Consider the following 13,056-nt stretch of genomic DNA (forward strand, 5'->3'; position numbering starts at 1 on the left):
GCCGCGGCCTCCCCTCTCCGCAGCTCGGCGCTGAGGGCCCATTCCCGGTCAATCGGAGGCCGGGCCGCCCTGCCTCCGATCACTGCGCCCGTCCCCCTGAGCCCGAGCCGTCTGGCCCCGGGGCTCCCTCGTCGTCGCGCCCCCGGGGCAGTGCCCAGGCCAGTCCCCATGGCGTCCTCTCTCCTCGAGGCCCCTGCCCTCTGCTGAGGGCCGGGGAGGAACTGCAGAGAACGTGGAGCCTTTTTTGTTTCCTAGCAACCCGAGTGAAGGCTGGGGTGTCGAGTGTCAAAACCGGCCTGAGGTGCCCGCTCGCCGCGACCCCACCCCCCACCCCGGCTCTCAGGTCTCCCTTTTCCTTTCAGGATCTTGGCCGCCCATCGTTCCAGATTTAGAGCTCTTATCTAACTTAGCCTTTCAGTCCCGCTTCACAGACCACCCTTGAGAGTGTTTTAATCGGTTCAAAATTCAGTGCAGGTTGGAATGCTGTAGAATGGATCGGCTTCCCTCATATGTTAGAACTGACAGGATTTCCGGGTATTGAAGTGATAGTTTCCCTTTGTTTTACCATTCTGCTTATTACTTGATTGTTACAACGATGGAAATGAGAAAGACCGCCCTTGTGAGGAATGAACTGAAATGAAGGCTGTAACCGTAGGGAGGGTGATGGAGCACAGCGAGGGGTTGGCTGGTTGAGGTGGCTTGGTGCTGTTCGATTTAGCATATTTAAAGGAAGCACTTCGATAATTAATAGAGGCTGCTAGGATGTCAGTAAGAATTAGAAGGAGCCCTTCTTGTAAAGGTATATAGCACTTCTGACAAACCTGACTGCCGATCGGGGTCTCTGGGGGAACATTTTAAATAAACACACCAATTCCCAGGCTCCATTCCAAACTTAGAAAAGAATTTCTGGCAGGTGAGGCTTGGAAATCTCGTTTTGAAAAAAATACACCCAGACTTGAAAGTTCTGTGTGCTTGTAAATTGCTGAAAGGAATCGAACCATTTTCTAAATCGATTTCTCTTTCCACTGGGTTCTATAATTTTGTGAAGAATGGGTTGTTGAATTTGGGGTTAGTCTCAAATTTCCTTACAGCTGTTTCTTGATACCCACTCTTCTCACTCTGATTCCAAATCTGTTGTCTTCCTTACTCTTCTGTAGTGCTTGTATGAGCCCAAGAATATGTGACTTTTCTTGATAGAAGTTACACCAGTTACAGTTTTTCCGCTTATGGGAGATGAATGACAGTCTTTATTCCTTTATTATTTGGTGCAACAAATGCAGGTAGTTAAAAGAATATCTTGAAATGTTTAGGGCACAGTGTATGCCTTTTGGCTTTTAATCTACAAGTGTTTAACTTGGTTGCTTGCCTGCGCTTGGGCTGGCAGTGGATAGAAGAAAGGGAGGGAAGGAGGGCAAAGTAAGGCAGTAGGTCTTTTTTGGACAGAATCATTTCTAGTATCCATTGGGTCACTGACCTCATGGAGCTCATGGTAATCTCTGCTGCTGCTGCTGCTGTCGCTTCAGTCGTGTCCCACTCTGTGCGACCCCCAACCCACCAGGCTCCCCCGTTCCTGGGATTCTCCAGGCAAGAACACTGGAGTGGGTTGCCATTTCCTTCTCCAGTGCATGAAAGTGAAAAGTCAAAGTGAAGTCACTCAGTCGTGTGCAACTCTTAGCGACCCCATGGACTGCAGCCCACCAGGCTCCTGCGTCCATGGGATTTCCCAGGCAAGAGTACTGGAGTGGGGTGCCATTGCCTTCTCCATTCCCCTCAAAATTCCATGCAGTTTGCTCTGGTTCACTTCCCTGTGAGACATTTTGTTAAATCAGACTGTAGTTTGGCTTGACCTAAAGGCTGTGGAAATGAGTGTGGAGATGATTTGTTGAGGGTTTTTCTCAAATCATCTTCTTTGGGCTGGGATGTGGAAATAAAATAGGGACTAGATTTTGGTAAGAGAAATGGACACGTTCTACTTATCCTCCATCCTCTCCTTTACCCACACTGTCCTCCATCAGACACATACACAGTTGCCCTAAGGTTCTGACTAAACAATAAATTAAGGTGGAAGGAGAAAACATTTTCTTTGGAAAGGGTGATAATGGTAGAACAGGGTATTATTAGAAGGAGTTTAGTGGGGAAATAAAATTATATTGTAAAAACCTAGTTTAGAATGTCATTTGCTCTTCCCCTTTCACAGAGAACAAACCTGGGCCTCAAACAAATTTATATTTAGCTACAAAAGGAATTTTTTGTTCATGAGTAGTGAGAGATGCGGAGAAGGCAATGGCACCCCACTCCAGTACTCTTGCTTGGAAAATCCCATGGATGGAGGAGCCTGGTAGGCTGCAGTCCATGAGGTCGCTAAGAGTCGGACACGACTGAGCGACTTCACTTTGACTTTTCACTTTCATGCATTGGAGAAGGAAATGGCAATCCACTCCAGTATTCTTGCCTGGAGAATCCCAGGGACAGGGGAACCTGGTAGGCTGCTGTTTGTGGGATCACACAGAGTCAGACATGACTGAAGTGACTTCACAGCAGCAGCAGCAGTGAGAGATGAGGTGATGAGAGCTTTGAGCCCCTATGCCATTTCAGCGGCAGTGAAGGATTTGCCTATTCTGGTAAAAGGAGCAGATTCATTATCACTGGAATAACTTTACCAAAAAAATAGATTCCCATTTAATCCTCATTCATCCCCTGGTGGCTCAGATGGTAAAGAATCCGCCTGCAATGCAGGAGACCGGGATTCCATCCTTGGGTTGGGAAGATCCCCTGGAGAAGGGAGTGGCTACCCACTCCAGTATTCTTGCCTGGAGAATTCATGAACAGAGGAGCCTGGCAAGCTACAGTCCATGGGGTCTCAAAAGAGTCAGACATGACCGAGTGACTAACGCAAGAGTAACATTCCTTCAAACAGCTGTTGTTGGATGCCTTCTGGGTGTCAGGTACAGAGTATACAAAGTGCTGTTTCTCTGGAGAATGTTCACAGTTTAATGGAGAAGATCTGTATCTGAATATGAATGGTATGGAATTGAGGAAATTTTATGTGAGCTTTGAAAGCAGGTATCTAAATTAACCTATGAGTAGAGGAGAGAGTTCCTGCATGAAGTAATAGTTTAGGTCAGAATTGGTATTCAAGGTTTGTTGGGGAATACCCTGATTAGGTGTACAGCAAGGGGAGGGGTTACCAGAGATGACTGTTTCCAGGTTATAAAGTTTGGTTGGAGCCAAAGATGAGAGTAGTGAGATGGAGCTTAGAGATGTTGGCAGGAATTTATAGTGTAAGCCAATTTGAATTTCTTGCTGAAAACCATAAAGATCTACTGAATAATTTTGTCAGGGGAGCAGTATGGTCACATTTAAATTTTAGAATACTTATAGTTACTAGCCTGGTCTAGCTTGGTACTGGTGGAATTAGTGAAGAGATCATCATTGCTCTGTCAGAGAAATGATTAGAACTTGAACCAAGGTAACAGTAGAGGGACTGGAGAGAAAAGGTTCCTGACATTTTAAGGAGATTGTGTAAGATTTGATGATTGTCCAGTAGTTAAGTGTATGTACAAAGATCTGGAATGCATGGAACTAAAGCTATGACTACGGATGAAGCCACTGGGGGATGTATATAAATTGAAAGATAGCAGAGATTGAGATGGAACAAAGTGCTGGAGAACACATGTTTAAATGTGGAGTTGAGAAAAAGTGCAGCCTAAGGAGGATTAGACAGAATAGGAAGAAAAATGAGGATAGAGTGTGACAAGCAACCAAGAAGAATTTTAAGGAAAAAGTAGTCAGGAGTGTCAGATGCCTTAGAGTGGTCAGATATTTTGAAAAACACACAAAGATGAATTAACAATATTAAAGTTGAGCAGATATGTTTCAGAAAGTACAGACTGGCATAATGGTAAAGTATTTATCTCTCTTGGTTTTATCCTTTGTAATCTTCAAAGGCTCTTTGAACCAAACCTCCCTTTTTTTCCCGATTCATTCAAAAATCTTTATTTAATACTTACTATGTACCAGGCAGAAACAAAACAAAATTTTTCTCTTTGCTGAACTTACATTCTAGTTGGGGAGGTAGGCAATAGACAACATGACAAATAAGTCATACAGTTTGTTAGAAAGTGTTAAGTACTATGAGCAGGGCTTTACAGAACATTGTAAGAACTTTGGCTTTTACTGAGTGATTTTTTTTTTTTTTTTGTAGTGTAGGAATTCAGGTGTTTTTTGTTTTTTATTGGGGTATAGTGGCCTTCCAATGTTGTACTGATTTTTGCTGTACAACAAAGGGAAGCAACTGTATGTACACATTTCCTCTCCCTCTTGGAACCTGCCCCCCCCCCCACCGCCCCCCGCAGTCTCCGCATACACCTGTCCCACTCATCTAGGTCACCACAGAGCACCAAGCTAAGCTCCCTGTGCGGTACAGTAGTGAACCAAACCTTTGTCTATTTTGAATGGTTAAGGAAATAACTTTGTATGCTGTTAGATCTAAGCTCTATAACTGTGAAAATTACATATGACAAGTTAATGCCTTGCCAGACTCTTAAAAATGGAAGTCTAATCCATTTGCTTTGGTGCATATATGTAAGAAGCATCTTTTATTTACTTATTTTTGTGGCACCAGGCTGCATGCAGGACCTTAGTTCCCTGGCCAAGAATCCAACCTGTGCTCCCTTAAACTGGGAGCATAGAGTCTTAACCACTGGGTGACCAGGGAAGTCCCAGGAAGCATCTTTTAAAATGAGCTGATATAGATCAGCTTCCACTTCTCATTAAGCACAGATTTGTATGATTTTTGTGTGTGTGTTTATGATTCTTTGTTGACCTGCTTTGGATTATCCAGTCCCTGAATTTTCACTTAATGTTTCTTATAATTTGAGCAACTTTATAGGTATCCTGTTTGGGCATTCATGCTCGTATTACATATTTTTAAATTTCTTCTTTTCTGTATACTAATTATAATTCTGAAAGCTAGGCTCATATGGTTTCTTGCTGATTTAATAAATGCTGCTCTAGGCCATCTTTTTCTTAAAGTTTTTGAGACTTTATCTAAATGTTTTTGAAAAATATTTATAAAGTGGTATCATTAAAAAACTATGCTATTTAATTATATAACAGAAGATTGATTTGATTTAGTCTTGAAGACTACCTTGAAATATCTGATTTTTGAAAGTTTTAAGTTATTTTGGGAAATGATTTTGATTATACACTAGGAAGAGAAAAGATACACAATTTAAAATTAATAGTGAAGCAGGAGCTTGATGGATGGGAAAGTTGCTTTTCTCTTCCAGTGTCTGATCAACCTGTTGTTTGGAGAATGGATAAGGAAAATTCATCTGGCATTTGCTTAAAGGTAGGAGAAATTTAAAGATAACCTTTTAAATTGTTTCACTATCCTAAAGATGCAGGCTCCTTTGATATATCAACATAGTTCTAGTAATCTTGACTTGTACCTTTTTTCCGTCTCATTCTAGTTTGTTTTGAAATAAACTTTGTCTAGCAAATTCAGATAGTCTAGTGAAAGGGAGATGAGGAATAAGCAGTTTTGTATCTGAAGAAATGTGCATGATGGTACAGAGGCAGAAACAGTAGAATGGAGATAAAAGACCTGAATAACTTCCTTTGTGTACCACCTATCACAGTTTATAATCATAATATTTTTGGAGTCAGTTGATTTGATGGATGCCATTTTCTCCAGTTAGACTGGAAGCTCTTAAAAGGCAGCAACCCAGGTCTACTTTTACATACTGAATAATTATATGAATGGATTTGTGTTTGGAGCCCACAGCTTACTAGCTGTATCACTTGGTCAAGTGATTTATCTCCTTTTAGTCTGTTTTCCTCTCCATAAAACAGGGGTAAAAGCAGCCTGTTTCTCAGTGTTATTGCACGGACCAAATGAGGTAATGTTTGTGAATGATAGTAATAATCTTGTATGTATATTTTATAGTTTTCAAAACCCATCAAAATATAAAAATATTTTTAATTTAGTACCTATAGCATCTAACATGAAAAGCTAGATTATTTTTGTAAACAAGAAGGAATCTTATTTCTAGTGTGTTGGTCCATGTGTTTAATACCGAAGGTATTATTGTGAATGGAGAATATTGTAATTCACAATTTTAAAGGTACAAAAGGAAATAATATGATTGTCTCCCACAGTCACTGTTACCTTATATATTCTTCCAGAGTGCATACTATATGCACTCTTTTGTACATTGCTATTTTCATGTTTTGGTGTATCGGAGGTTATTCTATATCAGTACATAAAGGGTCTTCTTTTTTTCTCTTTTTTTTCTGGTTGTAGAGTTTTCATTAATTCATTCAGCCAACACTGAGTGTCCATGATGTGCTGACAGTACTATTGTATATTCTAGGGCTCTAGGGGTTCAACAAACCAGACAGAAATTCCTGACCCCAATGGAACGTACTGAGTGTTCTAGTATTCTGTTTTTGATGTATCATTATTTATTTAGCTAATCTCTTACCTGATGGACATGTAGGTTGTTTCCAGTCTTTTTGCTGTTACAGATAGTGCCACAGTGATTAAACTTGTATGAATACCATTTCACATGTGAGAGTTTTTCCTGTAAGATAATTCTCACAAGTGGAGTTGCTGGGTCAGAGGGTAAATACAAGGGAATTTGTCAGCTGTGTCACACAAGAATGATTATAGCTATATTGAAGTATTTTGTACATGAAAGGTGCTCATGGTTTTGATTTGAGGACTGTGGATTGTATTTTGGGTTAAGTAAATTTTTGGATTAGGTTAAGGTAGGTTAGCATTCAATGCCTACTAGATTGAAGGCAAAAGGAGAAGTGGGTGGCAGAGAATGAGATGGTTACATAGTATCACTGATTCAATGGACATGAATTTGAGCAAACTCTGGGAGATAGTGGAGGACAAAGGAACCTGGCTTGCTACAGTCCATGGGGTCACAAAGAGTCAGACATGACTTATGGCTGAGCAACAACTACGTGCCCAGCTCTGTGTTACAGTGCTGGTCATACAGTGGTGTACAGTTAGATATGATCCCTGCCCTCAGAATTGGCATTGATGAGACACATTTTAGTTCAAATAAACACTCAGATAAATGTGTAGTTACAAACCTACAGGTTGAAAGAGCAAGCATAAGAAGGGGAGCAGATCTAGGTGGGTTGGTGAGTGGATGGTTCAGTAGTCAAAGACCTTTCTTGAGGAAGTGAAATTGTTGCTGAGGTTTAAGTGACATGTAGGTGTTAATTTGTGGAGGACTGTGTTTGTATATAGAGTATTTTGGGGTGAGGGAAAATTCAGGGCCTTGTTTTTCGATAAAGAAACACCTTGCCTTAGTCTCTTACAGGTTTATTTATAAAGGTATTTATTTGTTTGGCTGCGCTGGGTCCTCATTGCAACATGTGGGATCTTTTTGTTGTGGCATGCAAACTGTTAGTTGTGGCAAGTGGGATCTAGTTCCCTGACCAGGGCTTGAACCGGGCCTCTGCCTTGGGAGCTCAGTCTTAGCCATTGAACCACCAGGGAAGCCCTGTTTACTTATTTTTTGTAAAGTCTTCGTTTCCTTATCTGTAAAATAAAGGAACTTTTAAACGTTTATTTATTATTAAGAACTTAAGATAATGTATGTTAAGATAAAGTTTCTGGAACCCTGCCTAGCACATGTTAAATGCTCAAAAAATAGTTTCTGCTGTTTGTATAGATGTCATGTTGCTTTCTACAAACCTGGGCTTACACAATGCCATTAATACTATTAAAGTATATCTGTATTTTGCCAGCTTTTTTTGTAAACCAGTATTTTGTTAGTTTAATACAGTTCATAATGGTGTCTAGAAGTCACTTTAAAATTTATTTTTTTAGTTGCTAGCAAGCTATATGCATTTTTCCATATTAAATATTTATATCCTAATTTATAATTTTATTGTTCAGAATGTGCTTTATGTACATTTGTGGTCATTTCTATGACTGATTCAGTAATAACCCATTGTAATTTATTACTTATTTTACATTATTTTCCTGCCTTTTGTTTGTTTTGGTAGATTACTGTATCTTATTATACATTCAGATTTGAGATACTTGATTCCTTTTATCTAAGTTATAATGCTGTCCATTTTTTTGTTTGTTGAATCTTCTAAAGAAAATTGTCCATTTTCAGACTTACTTGGAATCTACTAAGATATATGGGTTTTTTTGTTTAAACTTTTAGAAATTTTATTTATTTATTTTTATTTTTACTTTACAATATTGTATTGGCTTTGCCATACAGCAGCATGCATCCGCCACAGGTATACACATGTTCCCCATCCTGAACCCCCCTCCCACCTCCCTCCCCATACCATCCCTCTGGGTCATCCCAGTGCACCAGCCCTAAGCTTCCTGTATCCTGCATCAAACCTGGACTGGCGATTCATTTCTTATGTGATATTATACATGTTTTAATGCCATTCTCCCAGATACATGGTTTTGAATCATTATTAATTTGCCTATCTTATTTAGTTGACCTTAGTATTTCTTAGAGGGTATTCCTTTTCTATTTTTGGTAAAATCTCTTTAGTATATTTGAATTCTTCTAATTTGATTCTTTGGGGATTTTTCACTTTCATTAGTAACTTTTGCTAATTTTTAGCACAGTATCATATGACTTGTTAACTGTTTTGAGATATAGTATATACACACACACAAACTTGGTGCCAGTACCTATGCTGTAAGTCCCATCAAGGTAGGGATTTTCATCACTTTTGTTCCCTGATGTGTCCCTAGTGTCTGTTATGTAGTAAGTACTTAAAGCATATTATTAGGTGAATATTCATTATAATATATGGATAAGTTATTTATTTTGAGATTATTGTAGATTCACATGTAGTTGTAAGAAATAATATACAAATTGTGTACCCTGACCCAGTTTCCCTTAATCATAATGTCTTGTAAATAAAACCAGGATATCTCATTGATAAAGATAAAAAACATTTCCATCACCACAAAGATTTTTCCTGTATTTCTTGTACAGTCACACCCACTTTCCTCTTGATTCCACTCTGTCCCTCCTTCACCCTTGGCAAGCACTAATGTTCTCATGCTCTCTGTTTCCATAATTTTGTCATTTCAAGAATCTTAAATATTGTGCAACTCTGTAAAATACAATAAAAAAATAAAAGCTCACTGAAATGTACGCTTTAAATGGGTGAATGGTGTATGGTATGTGAGTTTTATCCAATAGTTGCTGTTGTTCAGTCGCCCGGTTGTGTCTGACTCTTTGTGACCCCATGGACTGCAGCACACCAGGCCTCCCTATCCTTTATCATCTCCCCAAGTTTGCTCAAGTTCATGTCCATTGCATTGGTGATGCCATATCCAGCCATCTCATCCTCATATTTCAATAGAGCTATTACCAGAGAATGTTATGTAATGTTATATAAATGGAATCAAACAATTTATAACTTTTTGGGATTTCTTTTTTCCCCTCAGCACAATTCTCTAGAGATTCAGGTTTTTGTGTGTTACCATTATTTCCTCTTATTGGTGAATATGCATGCATACATGGTATGGATGTACTGCATTTTGATTAAACATTGATCCACTGAAGGCAATCTGGAATAGTCAGTTTTTGAGTATTTCAAATAGAGCTGCTATAAATAATCATGTACAGATTTTTGTGTGAACATAAACTTTCATTCCTCTAGGATAAATGCCCAAGAACACAATTAGTGGATCATATGGTGGTTGCATGTTTTATCTTTTAAGAAAATGCCAGATCATTTCCTACGGTATCTGTACCATTTAACATTTCCACCAGCAATGTATGAGTGATCCAGTTTCTTTGTATCCTCACCAGCATTTCATGTTGTCAATTTTTAAAAATTTAAGCCATTTCAGTGTGTGCAGTGATATCTGATGACTTTAATTTACATTTTACTAATGGCTAATGATGTTAAACATCTTTTCATGTGCTTGTTTAGTATCTGTATCTTCTCAGGTAAAATTAGCATCATGTCTGTTCAGTTTCTTTTGCCTATGTTTTTAAATTAGATTATTTGCTTTTTCCTTTTCAGCTTTGAGACTTCTTTATGTATTCTAGATACTACTCCTTTGTTAGATACATGATTTACAATTTTTCCCCCCAGTCTTTGGATTCTCTTTTTGTCTTTTTAACAGTCTTTGCACAGCAAACATTTAGGATTTCTATAATGTCCACTTTATCAATTTTTCCTCTTGTGAAATGTGTTTTCAACATTAAGTCTAAGAACTCTGTCTAGCTCTGTATTCTAAATATTTTCTACCTTTTTCTGAAAGGTTTATGTTTTACATTTTGCTCTGTGAATTGGTCTCCTAGGACTGCTATGACAAATTACTACAAACTTGGTGACTTTAAAACAGAAATGAATTTTTTCACAGTTCTGTAGGATAGAAGTTTGAAATCAATTTGAGTTGGCCAAAGTCAAGGTGTTGGCAGGGCCTTGAGAAGCTGGGGGCCACATCACTCCAGTCTTGGCCTCCATCTCAGTATGGCTTTTCTTCTGTGTGTTTGTGTCAGATCTCCTTCTGCCTCTTTTACAAAGACTTGTAGCATTTGGGACCCACTTGGATAATCTCAGCTAATTTCTTCATCCCCAAGCCTTAATGGTAATCAGATCTCTTATAATATAAGGTGATACTATCTTCTCCTGGGAATTAGGAAGTGACTATATCTTTGGATGGCCATAACCCACTTTACTACAGTCTGTGATCTGTTTTGAATTAACTTTATATAAAGAGGCAGTTTGAGTGGAGTTTATTTTTTTGGTCTATGGATTTCCAGTTGCTCTAGCATCATTTATTAAAAAGTCTATCTTTCCTTCATTAAGCTGTTTTTGCACCTTTGTAAATCAGTTTTGCTTTCTAAGATATATTTTTACCGGTCTTTAAGAAGTAGTTTTAGTGTCTATTTAAAGGATAGCTGTGCATAGTTACTAAGATTTGACTTAGGGTTTTTTATTTTTGGCCAAGCCACACAGTTTGCATGATCTCAGTTTCTTGACCAGGAATTGAACCCAGGCCACAGAAATGAAGGCTTGAAATCCCAACCACTAGGCCAGCAGAGAACTTCCCCAAATCTTATTCCTATTGTCACTTGTTGTATCCACCTCTGCCCCACAGTTCCCCAGTATATATCACTATTTCTTTGGTATCTTTTCAGAAGTTTTACATATACATAAGCAAATCTGAACATATATTCTTTCCCTTCCCGTAGCATAGTGTACGTAAAAATTGTATTCATACTTGCTTACAGCATTTCCCTTAGGGAATATAAAATATAAATAAAGCTAAAATACTCTTTCATGGTTATTGTAATGAGTAGTGTGTACTTTTTTCAGACTAAATTAAAACTTTACATAGAGTATTCTTTCAGATGTTCACATTTGAGTTTTGCCCCAGTCGCATTTTTCCCATAAACTCTTTGATTTTTACTGGATGACTTTGTATAGTGCAGTCATTTCTAGGAATGCATGTGTAATTTTACCAGAACTGAGTCTTTCAGAGAGTAAAAGTGCTAACTTTTCTGAGTGTATTTGTGTGTTATCCCAAAGAATGCTGGTATAGAAATATTAATATCAGACAGTACAATTCAGATAGCATGATAAGAAAGAAGGTCATTTCAGTTGGAAAAAAGAAATAATCATGAACTTTTTTGCAGCTACCAACATAATTGTAGATGAGAGCTGACAATTGTTGGGAAGAATTGACAGACCTCGAATTTTTCATCCTTTTAAATGGAACCAGTTTTCACTGGGCCTTAGGAAGTCAAGTGGGCCTTAGGAAGCATCACTATGAACAAAGCTAGTGGAGGTGAAGGAATTCCAGTTGAGCTATTTGAAATCCTAAAAGATGATGCTGTGAAAGTGCTGCACTCAATATGCCAGCACATATGGAAAACTCAGCAGTGGCCACAGGATTGGAAAAGGTCAGTTTTCATTCCAATCCCAAAGAAAGGCAATGCCAAAGAGTGTTCAAACTAACACACAATTGTACTCATCTCACACGCTAGCAGAGTAATGCTCAAAATTCTCCTAGCCAGGCTTCAACAATACATGAACCATGAACTGTCAGATGTTCAAGCTGGATTTAGAAAAGGCAGAGGAACCAGAGGTCAAATTGCCAGTATCCGTTGGATCATAAAATAAGCAAGTGAGTTCCAGAAAAACGTCTTCTTTATTGACTATGCCAAAGCTTTTGATTGTGTGGATCACAACAAACTGTGGAAAATTCTGAAAGAGATGGGAATACCAGACCACCTTACCTGCCTCCTTAGAAATCTATATGCAGGTCAAGAAGCAACAGTTAGAACCAGACATGGAACATCAGACTGATTCCAAATTGGGAAAGGGGTACATCAAGGCTGTGTATTGTTACCCTGCTTATTTAACTTATATCCAGAGTACATTATGCGAAATGCCGAGCTGGATGAAGCACAAGCTGGAATCAAAATTGCTGGGAGAAATATCAATAACCTCAGATATGCAGATGACACCACCCTTATGGCAGAAAGTGAAGAGGAACTAAAAAACCTCTTGATGAAAACGAAGGAGGAGAGTAAAAGAGTTGGCTTAAAGCTCAACATTCAAAAAACTAATATCATGACATCCAGTCCCATCAGTTCATGCGAAGTAGATGGGGAAACAATGGAAACAGTGATAGACTTTATTTTTTTGGTCTCCAAAATCACTGCAGATGGTGACTGCAGCCATGAAATGATAAGATGTGTGCTCCTTGGAAGAAAAGCTATGACCAACCTATACAGCATATTAAAAATCAGATATTACTTAGGTGACAAAGGTCTGTATAGTCAAATCTATGGTTTTTCCAGTAGCCATGTGCGGATGGACCCTGGTGGTCTGCAGTCCAGGGGGTTGCTAAGAGTCGGACACGACTGAGCGACTTCACTTTCGCTTTTATGCATTGGAGAAGGAAATGGCAACCCACTCCAGTGTTCTTGCCTGGAGAATCTCAGGGACGGGGGAGCCTGGTGGGCTGCCATCTATGGGGTTGCACAGAGTTGGGCATGACTGAAGTGACTTAGCAGCAGT

The 13,056-nt window shown here is 39.0% G+C and overlaps 1 protein-coding gene across 1 annotated transcript in view; it reads left to right on the plus strand.

The window, feature by feature from the left end:
* Nucleotides 1–13,056, plus strand: part of RNF138 (ring finger protein 138, E3 ubiquitin protein ligase) — a 39,573-nt gene that overhangs the window by 483 nt on the left and 26,034 nt on the right. The gene's annotated exons all lie outside the window — the stretch shown is intronic.

This window comes from Bison bison, unplaced genomic scaffold (genome assembly GCF_000754665.1).
Source record: "Bison bison bison isolate TAMUID 2011002044 unplaced genomic scaffold, Bison_UMD1.0 scf7180017864498, whole genome shotgun sequence".
Lineage (NCBI taxonomy): Eukaryota > Metazoa > Chordata > Mammalia > Artiodactyla > Bovidae > Bison > Bison bison.